General features: G+C 43.0%; 1 long non-coding RNA gene across 3 annotated transcripts; it reads right to left on the reverse strand.

The window, feature by feature from the left end:
• Positions 1-355: 355 nt before the first annotated feature.
• On the reverse strand, positions 356-1,222 carry LOC309495073. Of its 3 annotated transcripts, none has more exons than XR_014204539.1 (4): positions 1,179-1,222; positions 919-1,016; positions 714-832; positions 356-622 (listed from the first exon to the last, which is right to left on the reverse strand). It is a non-coding gene; the product is annotated as an uncharacterized lncRNA (long non-coding RNA). The 3 variants fall into 3 exon arrangements; XR_014204540.1 differs by lacking the exon at positions 1,179-1,222 and adding an exon at positions 1,108-1,131; XR_014204541.1 differs by lacking the exon at positions 1,179-1,222 and having other exon boundaries at positions 358-622; positions 919-1,088.
• Positions 1,223-12,040: the final 10,818 nt, after the last annotated feature.

Raw genomic sequence — 12,040 nt, forward strand, 5'->3', positions numbered from 1 at the left:
ATTTCCTCACTCACTATTGGTTTAACCCACGTGGTTTAAACAAGAAAAATCACTCGTGATTGGTTGGCAGATCTGTTACTATTGGTCACCCTCGCTCATTATAAATTCAAAAAATTATAATATTATAATATAAATGATGATACATAAATTATTTTTTTATATTCATAATATGCTATTCTGTGGTATATTCATGTCATTGTTAACCTATGGACTACACTATTATTACCATCAAGGACATGAATTTATAAAGGAAAGGAAAATTTGCCAGGGACATGCTGTTTATTCAAAGAAAGAGCTTTATTAGCACAAACACAAAACAATATACACCTATGTACAAAGCATAGATCATCTGCACACACAACAAATTTGAAGCTCAGTGTCTGTTTTCATCTTCGGAGCTGTAGGTGACTAGCGGCGTTCTCTCTGAATTCGATCCACTTTGAAAACGTCTGTGGTGCGTTGTCCTGTATTTAGGAGTCGCCTCTAATCTCGACTGCAGCGTAGCACAGAGCTCTGTGAGCTCCTGGCTGGAGGTTGAACTTCATCGGACATCAGATCTATGGTGGCGCACTTCCAAATGCCCACGTCATCCTCACCTAGCACACCGTCTCGCTTCTAGCAGCTGTAAAAACAACCAATACAGACAATCAGTACTGTGATGCACTGTGTATGGACACAAAACATCTATTAATGCACTTGAAAAATAGTCTTACCCTCTTTCTTCTCGCTCGACTCCGAGCTGAACTCTTCACAGCTTCGGCCTGCAATGCCAGATCTGGTTGTTTGTACCTGAAGCTCCTGCGTACTGTCTCGTAGTACGTCTTACAGGCAGCTGGAAAACAATTAAATGAGAGTGATATGAATAAAAACAACGCAAGTCACAGTAAAATGAAACAAGGAGAAAATAGTCAAAGTTACTTATAATGTCGTCATGATCAGCGTCATGAAAATCTGGACTTGCAGACATAGCTCTGAGTAAATGTGAGGTTACGCCCTCGTTATGAGGCGAGGTTACTCTATGGAAACAAAATGTATGATTAAGATCGTAAACTATAACGGATCTATTTTCTTATACAAGAGAATGAAAGCATATTCTTTGAATCTTACCTTTAAAATGTTTGTAAGTTTTTATGTAAGTAAAAAAATAAAAGAATGTAAGATACTTTAATTTTTTTTACCTTGCTCCAGTTCGTAGCGCCCACAATTTGTCTCAGAGTTAAGATGGCATACTGCTTCCTGTAAATTACATGATTATTTACAATTATTAAACAAATAATAGCCATCACTCCCATGACCTCTTGCTTTATGATGAAATCATGAAAAACTGAATATTCTTACATTTCACAAGGCCTGACAAAATACAAAAGTGACCGATGAGATGAATACTTACTGGGTGTCAACAGGTCTTTGCTCAGAGGTGCGCTAGCATCTTAAGGGCGAAAAAAACAAAGAATATTAAAAAATTTACAATTATTGAAATCAAACAAAAAGGTAAGAATTGCCACACTCTGCTCTTCTAAGCAAGACTGTCTGAAACATGTCATTAAGCCAATAAAATAAACTGTTACCAAACTTGATTCTCAAGCAGTAAGTAAAGACCAATTTATAGTTATGCGTCGACCTCCCGCTGTAGCTACAGAGTAGGCTGTGTACATAGCGTACCCTTTAGCACACCCTGACGTGCACCTCTCCCAAAATGTAACAATGCGTCAATTTTACGTGGACAGAAGCGCTGTGATTGGTCTAGAACGCCTCCCTCGGGTTTCACAGGCTTCTTTCTGCATGTGTAATTGTGCGTCAACAGGGACAACAATGCAGAAGTATAAATGAAACAGTGTAGCCTATAGCGTAGAGGCTCGGGCTTCGGTCTGACGCAAAAGTATAAATCAGCCTTAAAGGATTAGTTCACCTCAAAATGAACATTTCCTGATAATTTACTCACACTGAGTGACAAGATATCCATGTCTGTCTTTCCTCAGTGGAAAAGAAATTAAGTTTAAGGAAAACATTTCCATATTTTTAATGGCATATACTTTAATGGCAACCAAAGATCTCAATGTTCCAAGACGGTTCAAATGTCCGTCTCAATGCAGCTTTAGAGTCTCTACACAATCCCAGTCGAGAAATCAGGTTCTTATCTAGTAAAACCATCTGTCATTTTCTAAAATTATATATACACATTTATGTATTTTTTAAACAATTGTTTGTCTTGTGCTAGTCTGCTGGCATTACAGACATTTGAACCTTCTTTGAACATTGGGATTGTTGGTTGCCATTAAAGTCCAATCTCTGTAGAAAAATACTGAAATGTTATTCCTCAACTAAATTTATTTTCCACTGAAAAAAGAAATAAAGGTTGGGGCAACAGATAAAGTGAATACTCACTGGAAATTTCCTTGCGCTGAAATCTGGCTGAACATTTCTCCGGGTCAGAGAAGGCTTCCACAAGACATTCAAAGTTTGAGTCTGAAACACATGAGTCAGCCAGTAAGTACGGTCATGTTGCCTATACTAAATTAATAATGAAATACTGGAGTCATTACTACGCTTAATTAAGAGTGAGAAGAACCTACTCATCTTGAATGGACCAAAAAAACTAATGTTTTTGTCTCATCTTTCCATAGAACATTTGAAAAGTAACTGAAACTACTGGAACTTCAGACGGGCAGAGGGACGACCAGACTCTGACCATAGAACGCTGCCCGTTTGAAGTTCCAGGAGTGTCAGTTACTTTTCAAATGTTCTATGGAAAGATGAGACAAAAACATTAGTTTTTTTTGTCCATTCAAGATGAGTAGGTTCTCACTCTTAATTAAGCGGCTTAAATAACTCTGACCAGCACTGTATATATTTAAAATAGATTATTCACAAGCAGTAAAAAACTACTTGTCTTGAATGGAGTGTGACTTTGTGCAGAGCAATGTTTTGTGCAGGGGGAAAAGTACTTACCAGGAGTGGACATTTCACTGCCAGGACGCTCCACTTGGCTAGACATGGCACAATCTTTATTAGATAAAACACATGAATAAGCCTGTGACTTATGTTGTACACAACACAATATTATGTTTAAGTTGTCATCAGTACTCACCAGTTTTGTGCAACATGCTGGTGTCCTCAATGGGCTGCAGCTTCCTTCGTACATTATTGAAGGGGGTAACGTTATATCTTGACGCTTATACAGAGGTAATGTAAAATAAAATATATAAAGTTAAAGAATTTAATTTTTAAACTGCAATTATAAATGAAGAGAAAACGATTACCCCTGATATTCTCATCCGAATCCAATAATACTGCAAAATGTTTGTATAAAATTTCAGGCCCAATTTGTATCAACCGATTTTATATTTCATCTAATCACCTCATCGTCCTTCTCCTCTGCCTGGTAACGTTGTTACGTTAGGTGTCACATTCACGACGCACATTTATAAATTAGACAATTCACCTTTAAACCCACCTTGCATCATCTGTGAACCCCGTAGCAAGCTGCTATATGGACAAGCTAACTTAGTTAGCAAAGAGCTAAGTTAGCCAGTCAGACTCAGAACTCTATGCCATGCTGCTAATGGTTTACGTGCAGTTTAGTATCCCAAATTGACATAATCTCTCGTGTACAGCTAAAATAACATGGACACTGAACATGAACCATGAGCAGCAAGCTAACTTTAAAAAAAAAAAAAAAAAAGCGCCAAAAGCTAACGAGAAGTTGTTTACACAGAGAGTGCGCGCGCGCGACCGGCTCTCTCTCTCTCTCTGGTCGTTCTTTTAGTTAAAACATGCGCCCCGTCACAAACGCAGCCGTTCATCTACATTACTCACCGATCAAATAAGACTTTGGCGGGACAAAAATTCACTTTGGCAGGCGCTAAAACAAGTTCAATGCAGAAAAATTCATGCGTGAGTTTCCATTAGACTCGCACGGTAGCCAGGCAAATGGCGAGCTCAGCTGTTGTTGACGCTGTGTGTGCTTCAAGATTATGACGCAAGTGCTAAGATTCTGATTGGCCAAGAGAAAAAGTGCTAAGATTCCGATTGGCCCAGAGAAATGTAAATTATAAGATTTATCCAATAATGTTTCTCAATTCTAGCCTGCATGGCAGTTTACTGTGAGAATACAGGAATATATAATTGTTTGTGTTTTGTTAGCTTAAGTTTCAGTGTGGATTGTTTGTGTAACCTTTAGACATTAATGAAGATAATTTAATATTTTGTCTAAATCATGCAGAAAACCATCTATCTTTGGATAAAAGCGTCTGACAAATGGATAAATGTAAAATAATATATATATTGCCACTGTACACTGTAAGTCCAGATGTTCCTTTATGAACAACAGCCTTTTAAAGTGGATTTTAATGTGGTTATTCAATTTGTCCCATTTTGTCTGTTTAATAATACTGCTATCACAAAAAGGGCAGTAAAAATTTCTGCAACATGTTGTGCATTGCTCCAAAAGTGGTAGCGCTATTCAAACTCCACTGGCTACCTGTCACATTCAGGATTGATTTTAAAATGTTACTATTTGTGTATAAAGCTCTTAACAAACCGGCCCCCCAAAATCTGACCAATCTCCTCTGCCCGTACACTCCATCTCGTACTTTGAGATCCAGTGATCACTGTCTTCTTATCGTGCCCAGATCCAGACTTAAAAAACGAGGCGACTGCACTTTTGCGACTGCAGGCCCAAAACTTTGGAACAGTCTACCCCTCTATATCAGACTAGCTCCCTCAATTTCCATCTTCAAAACATCCTTGAAAACTTATTTATTTTCTCTTGCTTTTAATACCCCTTGACTATGATACAACTATTGCCTTTTTTTTATTTTAGTATTTTTTTATTTTATTTTTTTGTCCTGTTTCTGCCCTGCATTTTATCTATTGCCCTGTACAGCACTTTGGTCAGCCTTGGCTGTTTTTAATTGTGCGTTATAAATAAATATTGTATTGTATTGTATTTTTTTTAGAATTAAGTTAATACCTTTTAGTCACCTGGGATAAAACTCCCCCTGCTACCCTCATTTGCATTTGTAAAGCTCACAGCAGTCTCATTTACATGTTAAAGCATTAGAGGGAGGGGGGTCACGGGGCAAGCAAGTCCCACGTCAATTTCCGACAATTTCCGACAGTTTGCAGTGTTGCCTGTAAATTGCCGTTTGCAGTCGTAAACCTGAACTTCCACGACAATCTACAGCGCCGGTAACTGTCGAAAATCCCACTTTTCATGCAGTGAAAGACGCCCTTCAGATGATTCTGGACAGCGAGGAAGTTGTTTCCTCAGAGGAAGATTGTAACTCAGACTACGAACGGCAGCATTTTGAAGAGCGAATTCCGCCGAGGACACAATTTCGGAGTAAGTTTTACTTAAAAGTCTTTTGTCTTTTATTTTTCGTGTTCACATTTATGAGGAAAAAACAATATTACGTGACAGTTCTCCATTATGGATGCGAGCGCTCTGAAAGCCACTAAAAGACTTTCAAACTTTCACAGAGACCTCAAAACAGAAACTACAAATCCTTTCTTTAAAACGAATTTCGTTTTGTATCAATTGTATCTTAATTTTAATAATTTTTTCATTAACAAATTTCCTGGATTTAAAGTAAATATAGGCTAGCAATCACAACATAAGGTGCTTGAACTGGAGATCATCATTAACCAGACCGTAGCCTACTCGCCTCACATGTCTAAAAAATGTGAAATATATTTACAGAAAGCTGGTTCTAAACAAAACCATCCAAAACAAAAAACTATGTAGCCTAATAAATGTGCATTTCTCCGGTGCGTTCACTAGCCTACTGCGAAGATCGCGAGTCAATAGCCTATCGTCAACTTCATCTTTGCCAGAAGTTAAATTTAAATTGCGTGTGTGAATGAATGATGATGTTTTAGCAAACTGTATTGCTATACTGAGGAAAGGAAAATTCGACTGAAATATGTTGAAATAAAATGTAGGCTATTTGTATAAGCAACGTATTAAACTGCAAATTAACAATATGCCCTAATATTTCATGAAAACAACGTTACAGTCAGGCGAAATATGAAAGACAACATCTTGTTGACTAGATTTGGGTACAGTTTTTACTGTAGAATAAACTGCCACGTCAAATAAGCTTTTGTTTAGCAATTTCTATATCTATTTTTGTCAAAAATAAAGTCATCAACTAAGATGTTAGCTGTTCCAATGTTGACTATATTCAAACTAATGAATACATAGATAAAATGTAGGCCTATAATAATTGTGTGTAAGTAACCGTGTCGATTTATTTTGATTAATATGTGCGAGGGAGAGAGAGCAAGACAGCGCTTAGTTTGGAGACGGTGAGGTCTTGTTTACATTTTCGCCTGGCTCCGAAGACAGAGAGTGCGCGCGCACGCGTCCGGGTCTCTCTCTCTGCTCGTTCTTTCATTTAAACAAGCGCAGCAGTTCATCTACATTACTCACCGATCAAATAAGACTTTGGCGGGACAAAAATTCACTTTGGCGGGCGCTAAAACAAGTTCAATGCAGGAAAATTCATGCGGGAATTTAACTGAGTAGTACATGACCATGCACTCGCACAAATGCGACCACATAAAATTTTAACTCGCACATTCTCAAAAAATGGTCGCAGTCTGGAACCCTGGAACGTAATCCATTCATCTCTCACAGCAACATGTTTTGGTAAAGCATGAAAGCTAATACCAATATCTCTCCTCTTAGCATTGCAACCCGCTACCGCACATAGGTATTGATCCGCCATCGTCTTCTCTACTCCTCAGAACCTGAGCGTGCGGGGCGGAGGGGAGTATGAGCTTGTGGCCCCGCCCAGTGGAGTTACTACGTCACAACTCCAGTCTATTTTAGCCGGCATTTTAGCGTCTGCTACTGATTCACAGCCATTTGAATCCCCTTTCAAGGGAACTCGCGTTGCGTCGAAACGTCTATACCAACGCCACCATAGCTACAAATGTCTGTCCTGTGTGAAATCAAGTGAGCAGCACTAGGAAGACAAAACCTGAGACCCTGGAGTAGAGTCTAGGTCTAAAGAATAGCACCTGACGAAGGTGTGCGGTGAGGACCAGCCTGCCGCATCACAAACGTCCTGCAAAGACACTCCTGATATAAGGGCCTTAGAGGCCGCCATACTCCTAGTAGACTGCGACCGGACAGCCCAAGGAGAAGGCTGCCCAGCCGCCTCATAAGCAAGTGAGATAGCCTCAACCACCCAGTTGCTCATCCTTTGCTTAGACACTGGACCTCCCTTGTTAGGGGACCCAAAGCATACAAACAATTGATCACTTTTACGCCACAGGGCAGCTCTGTGGACATACGCGTCTAACGCCCGAACAGGGCAAAGCAAATTATTCGCCTCCTGGTCCGCTTTTCGAAAGGGGGGAGGACAGAAGGCCTCCAAGTGCCACGAGGGAAACGAGATACCAAAGGGTCTTTCCCCACAGACATTCCACCCAAAGGAATGTGGTAAGCACCTATGGCCGCCACATAAACCTTTAAAGTGGACGGGGTCAGACCTGCAGTGAACCGGTCCTACAGGAACTCCAGAACTGTACCAATTGGGCAGTTGACTGGATCCAACCGACGGTCACTACAAAAAGAAGTGAATACTCTCCAGTTCAGGGCATAAAGTTTCCTCGTGGAGGGAGCTCTGGACTGTAGAATGGTCTCAACAACCTCAGTTGAGAGACCTGACTCTATGAGCTGGGCCCCCTCAGAAGCCAAGCCCACAGGTTCCACAGTTCCGGTCGGGGGTGAAAAATCGAGCCCCCTGCTTGGGACAGAAGCCTCGGCCACGTCTGTACCATAGCATCCAGTCCCAGAAGAGCTGGATGCGTGAGGGAGAACCAAAGTGGACAGTGAGACGTCTCTCGAGACGCAAACAGATCCACTTATGCTTGGCCAAACTCCCTCCATATCAGCTCCACCACCTCGGGGGTGGAGCCTCCATTCCCCGGGCCTCGGCCCCTGTCTCGACAGAGTGTCTGCTCCTATATTCTGGACCCCGGGGATGTAGGCTGCCCTGAGTGACAGCAACTTCCCCTGGGACCACAAGAGGATATGGCGTGCCAGATTGGATAATGGGCGCGAGCGCAAACCCCCTTGGTGGTTGATATAGGCGACTACCGACGTGTTGTCCGTATGCACTAACACATGGTGTCCCCTGAGACCTGTGATAAAGCTCCTCAGAGCCCGGAAGACAGCTAACATCTCTAGGCGATAGATATGCCAGGAACGATGATGGTCTTCCCACAGACCTTGAGATGAGTGACCCTCAGGATAGCTCCCCAACCCGTGAGGGAAGCATCCGTCGTTAGCAGTTTGCGACGACAAGGAGCTCCCAGCACTGGGCCCTGGGACAGGAACCAAGGTTTCTTCCACATAACCAAGGCACGTAGGCATCGCCGCGTGACCTTGATTGTGCGAAATGGGTTGCCCCTCGGGGAAACCCCCTGGTCCTGAGCCACCACTGCAGGGGCCTCATGTGCAGCAGTCCAAAAGGTATCACGTTGGAAGCTGCTGCCATGAGACCCAACAGTCTCTGGAACTGTTTGACAGTGAGTAGCTGGCCTAGCTTTACACTTTTCACAGCTGCCAGGATGGAATCTATGCGTGGCGGTGACAGGCGGACGGATAGAAATATGCGTCCTTGAGGTCTATCGTGACAAACCAGTCCTCGGACCTGATCTGTGGCACGATTGTCTCAATGTTAACATTTTGAACTTGAGCTGCATGACTGACTCATTCAGAACTCGAAGATCTAAAATGGGACGCAATCCCCCGTCCTTCTTTGGAACTAAGAAGTACCGGCTGTAAAACCCGGTTTCCCTGTTGGAGGGAGGTACATATTCTATGGCCCCTTTCTCTAACAGAGTGTTTACTTCCTGTTCCATAACCAGAACCTGCTCGGGGCCCACCACTGTGGGCAGGACCCCCATAAACCGAGGTGGGCGTTTCTAGAATTGTATCTGATACCCTTTTTCCACGGTCTGCAGGACCCAACGAGAAACATTTGACAGTAGCTTCCACGCTGTCAAAGATTCTACTAGAGGTACCAGCCTCTCGAGACTGGTTTCTGGATTGTGTTGCTGTTGAGTAGTCGGTTCGTCGCCCTGTAACGGCGCACCGGCAGGGAACGACTGAACAGACTGCTCTAACACCCTCCTCAGAGGGGGCGGGCATCCCGAGGCCACTACGTTTCCGGGTGGTCCTTGAGATATGTGCTCGCCGGAGACCGCTGCGCCCTGAAACACCGGAGGCGGCAGGGTTGGCAGACCGGTCCCCTGAGGGCACCGAAGAGAGACGGGCACCGTATTTTTCTCCTGCTGTTGAGTAGTCGGTTCGTCGCCCTGTAACGGCGCACCGGCAGGGAACGACTGAACAGACTGCTCTAACACCCTCCTCAGAGGGGGCGGGCATCCCGAGGCCACTACGTTTCCGGGTGGTCCTTGAGATATGTGCTCGCCGGAGACCGCTGCGCCCTGAAACACCGGAGGCGGCAGGGTTGGCAGACCGGTCCCCTGAGGGCACCGAAGAGAGACGGGCACCGTAAAAAGAGGCCGCTCTACTTCGGGGGGGACTACCCTCATTTGTCCTGAGCCCTCAGACATCAGGACTTTTTCCCAGCAGCCTTCTTGGCGGTAATAACGGTCCGCAGATCCGTTTTACCCCTCGAAGACTGCTGGGTTTGAGAGCGCCCTCCGTGTCCCCGAGATTTTTGTGGGGGAGCACGGGAGGAAACGCTCTGTTTCTGAGTGGCACGGTGCTCAGCGCTCTTTTTAGATGAGTGAGGCTGCTCCCGCTCAGCAGCCTCAATGAAAGAACAGCGGGGGAGAAGTTTCTGAAGTGCAGCTGCCTGTTTTGAAGCTTCTTGAGATTTAGCTACAGCACTATTAACTGCATCTCCAAATAAACCTTCAGTGGAAACCGTTGCATCTAAAAGAACATGTTTCTCTTTGTCCTTTATATCACTTAAATTGAGCCACAGATGCCTCTCAGTGGCCACCAGGGCTGCCATAGAACGGCCGATGGATTTAGCCGTCTCCTTGGTGGCCCTGAGAGACAAATCTGTGGCTCTACGTAAATTCAGACACAGTTTCGGAACAAATACCCCCGCCCTCTTCAGAATCACCCAATAATTCAGCCTGGTACGCTTGCATTAGTGACATTGTGTGTAAACACGCTGCAGCTTGGCCGGCGGCGGCATAAGCCTTATGAACCAGGGAAGATGTGAATTTTACTGGCTTGGATGGTAGTGCAGGAGCCTTCAGAGAAGATGCTGTTGCTGGAGAGAGATAGCTCGCGAGCATCTCTTCCACCTTCGGCATATCCCCATAACCATGCTCTTTATAATTGTGAATGGAAGAATAGTGTGATGTTTGTGCAGTATACACTCTATATATCCGTCTCAACATCCACTGATAGATCCATTTGCGAACCCTAGGTCTGTGATCGACGCCGTGCCTCGGCAGCGGCGGGACCAGAGCCCTGGGGAACGCGATCCTGTTTAAATAAAGCCAGGCGGGATCTGAGCGTACGCATAGGAAGCGCATCGCAATGCTCACAGCCAGCACCCTCGAGTGCTGACTGGGCATGCTCTTCACCCAAACAGACAACACAAAGAGTGTGAGTGTCCCCACTCGTTAAATAACGCGGGCAGGGTTGAACACACACTCTAAACTGCTGCTGCTTACTCGCCATACTGAATATATAAATATAATAATATAATATAGACAGACAACACCAAATAACAGGGACAGATTTCACACAGAGCGCAACTGAAGACTCAGAAAGCTTTCGTTTTCTGTTTCGGGCTGGCTTTTATAGCTTCCTGGTACGTGACGTCACCCGCCTCTGACGTTCCGCCACACCATTGGACTGATTTTACATGTGCTTCAAGACGTCATCACGCAAAGCGTTCCCCATAGCGTCAATTTCGACGCAACGCGAGTTCCCTTGAAAGGGAACATGATTTTCATCGGAGTGGGTCTTTAAGTACAGTCTTTTGTGCAACAGACATCTGGAGAAAGTGCCCGTTTGCAAGGCGACCTTCATAAAAGTGTTTTGTGAGTACAACGTTCGTTTCAGAAAGGTTTCCCCCTCGCGATAAAGATATTTTCCTGTAAAGAAGCCTGCTAACGTGACATTAAAAGTACTGAATAGTTCTACTAGCCTACTGATAGATAGACTGACCTTTGATACACTGACCATGATAAGGTGCTATGGTAGATTGTGTGTAGTGATGATAGTGCAAAAGTACAAAATGCGGCCAGTAAACAGTGCAGGGATATGTGCAAAGATGTGATTGTTGTTACATATGATTGGACATTATGTTGTTGTTACATGGTATGACATTGCTATAGAGCAGGGCTCACACACACATTTTCTATGAGGTTTTGATGCTTTGGCAATACAAAATGTTTTTATTTTATTTTATTTTTTTATGCCAATAAAGCATATTGAATTTAGAGAGAGAGAGAGAGATGTGTGTGTGAAAGGTGATATGTTAAGCAAAAGCAGTTCCTAACCCCTGCTAAGGAGAATACTGAAAGGGGGAGGGAGTTTATTTTACTATTTATTTTATTTGGCTTTTATTTATTTCATGCATTTGCACTTATTTAATTTATATTCATTTATACTATGAGTACCTGATTATATGTTGTTGCATGTTCTCTAGTTGTTTGTTTTTTTAAAAGACAAACCATAATTTTTTTCCAAACATTGATGGATTTATAGCGTTTTGACAAAAAAAAAAATTATCATCAACAATATTGTTGTTTGATTTAATAATCATTGTTCAACATGTTCAGACTGAGCCAAAAATAAACATTTTAACAGGATAAATTGAATATTCACAAAATGTGTGGGTCTAGGTAAAAAATGTAATTTTCCTGAGAACTACTGAAATGGATTTATCCCGTTTTGGAAAAGAGCTCCTCATATATATATAAATACCCATATAAGCCCTATATATATACCCTTCATAACCATGTCTACTATGGCATACGCATAACATCCAATGACCAACTTGCTTTCTTTAAGGTCAGCTTCTTTCTT

Source organism: Leuciscus leuciscus (genome assembly GCF_965113295.1).
Source record: "Leuciscus leuciscus genome assembly, chromosome: 3".
NCBI classification, from domain to species: domain Eukaryota; kingdom Metazoa; phylum Chordata; class Actinopteri; order Cypriniformes; family Leuciscidae; genus Leuciscus; species Leuciscus leuciscus.